Source organism: Adiantum capillus-veneris, chromosome 8, assembly GCF_014529385.1.
Source record: "Adiantum capillus-veneris isolate H3 chromosome 8, ASM1452938v2, whole genome shotgun sequence".
NCBI classification, from domain to species: domain Eukaryota; kingdom Viridiplantae; phylum Streptophyta; class Polypodiopsida; order Polypodiales; family Pteridaceae; genus Adiantum; species Adiantum capillus-veneris.
The window spans coordinates 136,182,247-136,189,226 of NC_140938.1; the positions used below are offsets into that span (position 1 = coordinate 136,182,247).

Consider the following 6,980-nt stretch of genomic DNA (forward strand, 5'->3'; position numbering starts at 1 on the left):
TCTTCTCACAGTGCATTTGTGCTATGTGTGAACTTCCCACTCCTTCGACACATAACTAGACCTAGAGTTTGACTCTTATGCTAACCCCATCTAGCATGAGCGACTAACATACTTAGCTCAACTCTCTAGCTTGAGCAGTAACCTAGTAGCTATGACTCTTATTCACAGAGTTAATAATAACTTGAAGCTCTGGGTCTGATTCCTAAGCATGTTTTGGCTTTCGAATGCCCGACTCTTAACTCTTATGCCTGTAGTATTTAGCTACTGGCGATTTGAAATTCCTTTTTGTGTCTTGAAGTACACAGAGAGGACTTGATTGTACTTTGGCAAGGCTTTATTTACTCTGACATCAATGTTAGTAGATCAAAAATTGGATTGAACATGTTGAAAAGCCTTGATGTTGGTGTTATTGGTGGTTCTTCCTTGTTGCCTTCAGTGGTCATTGACCTTAGTACTTGCTACAATAGAGCTTCTTTTTGGTACCCACTGTTGTCGCATTTGTGGTTTTGTGCTGGAAGACGTTTCAGAATTATCTGTAGAAGCTCTCTTAGGGACCCACCTTTGTAGCATCTTTGGATTTTTCTTTGAAGATGTTTCTGCCTTGTTGATCGACATCTTTTTAAGAACCCACTTTACTTCTTGCTTTGAAAATCTTGTCTGATTAACAGGAGGCTGGATGGATCTGGTCACTGGCCTCCATTGTTGGGTGGCCTTTGATTGTCGTGGCTTCTCTTTTCTAAAGCAGAGATCGCTTGATTGGATCTGAAGAAGCATCTTTGGAATCCACAATCGTGTTTTTCCCTCATAGTAGCCTTGCTCTTGGACTATATCATCTAGGATAATCCACTCTTGGTATGCCTTTGATTCTTCTCTCTTGGCGAGGATCCGAACTAGGTGGCTCTTTTTCTTAGCTGATATTTGAGCTATGCTTTCCTTAGGAATCCACGTCTGAACATACCGATTAGTTTGACCCATGGATGGTTGTCCTCTTCTTGCATTTGATCTCCTTTTCTTGTGCCTTTTTTGTTTCGTTCTTTGCGTTCGCTTTTCAGCTCCTAGTGTTAGAATATCTATTGTGGAAGGCGCTTTGTATGCTGTGAACTCTGGCTTTGGCAACTATAATTCCCTGTTTCCTTCGCAGTAACGTTGTGCTTCCAATGATTTCTTAGTAGAAATCCATCTGCTCGAATGAGCACTTTTTGTTTCTTGGCGTTCTACCCACTTGTGCTCACCACCCTTGCATAGTCTTTGTGCTTCCAACATGTGTTTTGGCACTAAGACTTGTCGTGGTCGACATCTTTGTTGGGCTCTTGATGATGGATACTTCGCGGGATAGACTTTACTTTGTCGCTTTTGAAGAGACTCCTTCGCAGATGAGTCTTTGGTTGCTGATGAAGAACTTATGAATGACTCCTTAATGAGGTGATGTTGCACTTGAGGTACACTTTGCCTTTTTCATCATAGTTTGGAGCATGCGAGGAAGATGTAGACTCCACCCTTCCTCGTTCTTATGTTGGCCGACAAGTTTTCTCCACCTCAAAGCTAGCATGCTTGGAGAGGTCTTCGTTTGTGATCGTCATCACTGTCGTAACATGCTCCTTGAATGTGATCTTCTTTCTTTGTGGTTGTACTTTCTCCTTGGGAGTTGTCATGGCTATTGACGAAGCATCCCGAATAGATTAGAATTCTTGAATAGACGTGGGCTGCTTTGTGTCTTTTTTTCCTATAAGGCTTACAGAATTTACCTTTACGGTGTATTCATTGTCCTTTTTATCCTCGTGGTAATCTATTCGACACATCCAATACCATCCCAAAGTGGCATCTTCCACTGTCTGACCAGGGTTAGTGACATGAAAAGTGCAATACATGGGTTGTAGTTGTATTCTTTTAAGATTACAGACCCTATGCATTCTTTCTCTTCTGGCTCTAGAGGAGTTGGAGTCGGCTTACCCAACGCTTCCCAAACTTCATATAACACTAAGCTCTGATTCCTTTTAGGATCTATATTTGTAGACACAAACACAATCGTCTTTTCAGACACAAGAGTAATCTTTATGTGTGAGCGTTTCATAGTCTGATTTGTTCTTTCTTCTATCACCTTTATGATAGGCATCATTTGTGCATGGGCATTATCAATGGCTCTGGCCTTTGCCCGCTGGTCTTTGACTGGTCAACCTGGTGGAACACCGAGTGATTCTCTTGGAAGAGACATAGAAGAAGGAGCTCCCCCCTTCCCAGACTGCTCAACACTCTTAGCAAGTTGTACGATCTCATATTCATTGCCGTAGTCGTCCAAAAGAGTTAGCTTTCCATTCCCACAATTAAATCGAGGTAAAGTATGCACTATGCTTGGTGGATTGATGCCTTGGCGTTCCTTTTTAACAACTTGGTAAAAGTTTTCCTTTTCATACTCATACTCGTAAAAGTACAGAGAGATCTTGTGCCTCTCTTTAGCGTTATTGTGCAAAGAAACATTCCATCTCTCTTGCATCACAGGAATCATACTTTGGTTGGGAACTTTTTCCATTTCATAGGAGTCCTCAATAGAGCTACCATTGTCAGAGCCTGTATCATTAGGATCGATATAGACTTTCATCATTCGTATGGGGACAATGTCATAGCCATCAATGTCACAAAATTGAGTTGGATTTGGCAAAGTGCAGACATCCAAGGTGGCTAAGGCATGGATCCATTCTTGGGGATCTAATTGGTTCTCATGAAAGGGTAATGGCGTATACATGTCATCTTTTGAGCATCTATCACACTCAGATCCGTTAAGGTGAAAGCTCTTGCAAGACGCACCACATATCCATAGGTATACTCTATCCTCTAACATGGAATCCTTTGAGTCCTCTGAATAACCCGATTCAAACTCTTCTACTGGTGATTTAGAGACGTCTCTATAGTTATGGTTCTTAAGATTGATCCTCGTGAGCGCACTCTCTTGATGGAGGTACAAATACTTGTAGCCCCAATCCTGAATCATCTTGAATTGCCTCATGAAAGGTCTTCCCAAAATTGCTCTCTATGATTTCCATATCACTTTCGTTGCTATACTAATCCCTGCCCCGCTATCTAGAATAACTATGGATTTCACTTTATTAATCTGCACTAGCAGTGTAGTATTTCCATCATCGCCCTCATATTTTCCCACATTGTTGATAGGTATAGGAGTAGGCTTTGTATGCACGTTAGAGTGCTCGTCAAAAGGTCTTTCAGTCCCAAGGACCTTTTTTTTTTTTCTTGCCTACTCATAAAAGCAGCTACCTTTTCCCAAAGTTCTGGTTTAACCTTTAGCAGGTCCATCAGCGGAAGGGTATACAGGTGCTGACAACAATGCTTGCAAGTTTAATGTATCTCTCTGTTTAGGAGGAAACTTCCTCATCGATGGCACTTGCATGACTTGGGAATGAATCTCATATTCACCTATATACGATGGAATTGTCCTGAGGGTTTGCTTACTTGGTGTTGAAACCGAAGCTTGCTCATCCTTTGGCAGATATGAATTATCCGCTTCATTGGCCTGTTGACTATTGAAATCAACAATAGAGAAGGTGGTAAATTAGGAGAGACATCTTGCTTGTCAACTTGCTTTTGCACCGCTTCCAACATCTCATTTACCAAATTTTCCTCCATTTCAGGTATTTCCTCCCCAAAGTCAACCGTAGTTGCTAGCTTCTGAGTCTCAGTTTACTGGTGATTTAGCTGTATGCACATCTTCCAAAGGTGGAATAACATATGGCTCACTTCCCTTTTCCATGCTTGAAGTGACTTCAGGTATCGTTTCCAAGCTTCTCTTTTGCGCAATTGGTCGTCTTTGATAAGCTGGTGGTGCCCCCTGAAAAAGAGTTTGTGTATCCCTAATCAACTGTTGATGGACTACCAGTCCAATATTTTCCTCTCGGGGATTTGGATACGCTTTCAACTTCTCTGGTAACTCAGTAAGAGTTGTGATCCTGCTATTATAAGCCTTGAGAGCTTCATCTAAAACCTCGTTCACCTTCTCGACAAGCATGGATCCTCCCGAGTCCTTCTCAGAATCTGATGCTTGTTGTGGAGCATCTTTTTTTTTAGGCTTTAGCACTCCTTCAAGCTCCTTTGGAATAGAGTTACCTTCCTTGGAACTCTTCTTTTTAGTAGACTTATTGCCTCGTCTACTTTTTGGTCGTTTCCACTTCTGTCTACTCGAGGATGGAACATCCTCTTGGTCTTTTCATCCCTTCATCAATATCTTCCTGTGCATTCTTCTTTGCTTGAGTGCCTGTGACCACTCGCAAAGGAATTATCTCTTTCCGGACTTCCGACGTATTTGGGGAAGGTATAACGTCAACGTATAGCAATGATATTTTGCCTTAAATCCCTTTGTCGTCTCTTGGTCTTAATACGCAATCCCTTGGAATGTGCTCCTCCGAACATCCTTCACAATACCTCTCAATAGGCGGATATGGTATGTTGGCCTCCCTAGGTTTGTGATCACTATCGGATCTCTATACGGGCAGTCTTTCCTCCAATGGGATTCTCCACATTCTAGACAAGGACCAATTTGCGCTTTTGCATCCGTAGGTAGTGTCATTGGAAATTGCCTATGAGGGCAGTCCTTCATCCAATGGTCTCCTCCACATTCCATGCAAGGACCCATTTCTATCAGTTTCATTGTTTTATGAGCATTTCCTAATTTTCCCTTATTTGCCATACTCAACAATATTTTGACTTGTGTGTGAAAATATTCTATCAAAGGGTTCTCGTAAGATGGTTCCGTTAGCGATGGATCCTCCTTACCAAGGTAAGGCTGAAAAGTTCTCGACTCAATCCCTGACATGACTCTATTTGTGCTCGCATACATAAAAGATGTAGTAGAGGCTCAGCTCGTATTGTTGGTCAGATGTAATGGCACAAAAGACCTCTCACCATTCATCACTTCTGCCCTATGTTGCTATGAAAAACTTAGCAAATCTTGTTCTTGCAACATTCTCATAATGTCGTAGAAATCTTGTGTCTTGTGGGTGAAATTCCACTGACATAGATCACACCAATTCTTTGTAGGTACATCCCTTGACTCTTGTGTAGTCGGATGATACAATTGTCCTATCCTCCTCACAACAATGTTGGCAATCTGCTGTAGGTTGAGATCTATAGTGGTGGCTCTTAAAGCTAGATCCCTAATCGACTCTTGTTGACGACTAGGCTCATCCTCTTGGCTTGAGTCGCTGCATATATACCATGTTATCCTCAAAGTCCATTGCATCTATGCAACACTCATTGAATTGTTTATGTCTTTTTACATATAAATGAGCATGTAGCGTTCTGTTCCGCAAGCCGGCTAAAAAGATTGAAATCAATCTCTTTTGGTTAGGCTTCTCATCATGTGGGCATCTCAAAACATATTGCTTCAGTCTATTCACACAGTCCCTGACCGACTCATTCTCTTTTTGCTTAAAGGCGTTAATGTGTGTGATTGTGCTATGTTTTGGACCCATCTTGAAAAACGCTGGAATAAAGTTAGTTTCCAAGCTTTGGAAAATTGTTTTCATTCCCGACCTTAAAGTCTGAAACCAAGATAGTTCTTTTCCCTCGAGAGTTAATCCAAATCCCTCTATTTGTGTATGAGAGTCTGAAACTCATTCCGCTCTGAAAACTTGCCTAAAAGAGGCGACATGGTCATGTGGATCTATGGATCCATCATACTTCTTCACCAACTTTTGTAGTTGTGAAGGTCTCACTCTCCAAGCGTACTCATCCTCGTGTCTCCGCTCGTCTCGAACGCTTGTGTTGGGAAGATCTACTCTCCCGTCACGTGGATTTGTTAGCTCTCTTGTAGCCTTAATGCCATCGCTTTCTACAACATTCATTACTCTCATGTCAAGCATATGGGTATGCTCAACTATAGGTGGTTCAAGCTTTGAAGGCTTGGTTTCCATGAAATCTCCCATTTTTGGTGCACTAGTTGCTCCATAGAACATTCCATTGTCATGGAATTGAAGAAAAGTCTCTAAGGTCATTTGGACTGAGCCTAACATACTCTTTTCCTTTAGAGTCATAGTATTGATATGACTGATCTAGCAATCCCCTACAGACATACAAGGTGTTTTCTAGTGGATATTCTATGTGTGCACTTTCAAGGGTTGTATAGAAATTTTGTTCTACATCTTTGTACAACACCTTTTGTCGATCAAATGTTTTTAGTCTACAAACTTGAATAGTTCCTTTGCACTCAATTTCATGCACAAAATTTTCATTTCCAGGTGATTTAGAATTCAAATGAGATGAAAACATACCTCGCCTTTCTCGTATCCAAGTTGGTTCGTCCCTTGTTGCATGTACGATTGGAATGATGCTTCCCAACTCGTCCGCATTCTTTGGATCCCATGTGATGACATACTTTGCTCCATCCTTTTCCACATAGCAATCACCTTGGTTGCAAACCAAAAAATTTGTGTACGTCGGAGCTGGATGGTCTACGACCTTGATTAAGTTCCTATTCTCACTGGATCACGATAGATCTTAGCACCAAAAGCATTAATGTCTACAAACATCAAATTGACATTATATTCAGTGCTTGATGCATGTGCATATGGTTTGGCATTGTCATGCATGTCTTGGAATGGATTACATCCCATGGTTGGTTGTTTAGCAAAGTCTCTAATAGACATCTTGCTATGTATGGTGGTTGCAATTTTTGACGTTTTTGCTATTTTTAGAAGTTTTGGAAGCATATGCAATACAATGCTTGGGAGGTCCACTTTATGCACTTATCCTACACCAAAAATGTATTTTTCATGCTCTAATGATGTTGTTTATGTCCTATGTGTAAAATACAACATGATAAAGACTTGTAGCTTTCTAGATCGGAGTTCCTGAGCAATAGTTAGCCAATTTTAGTGAAAGTGCAAGTTTTTGCTATTTTCTGCAAAATATGTCAATATGTACCATATTGTTTGGAGTGATTCCTAGCTTCAAAACATATCCTAGGACATTAATAA

At 41.1% G+C, this 6,980-nt stretch overlaps 1 pseudogene; it reads right to left on the reverse strand.

Moving 5' to 3' along the window:
• Positions 1–1,542: 1,542 nt before the first annotated feature.
• On the reverse strand, positions 1,543–3,001 carry LOC147453015 (uncharacterized; annotated as a pseudogene).
• Positions 3,002–6,980: the final 3,979 nt, after the last annotated feature.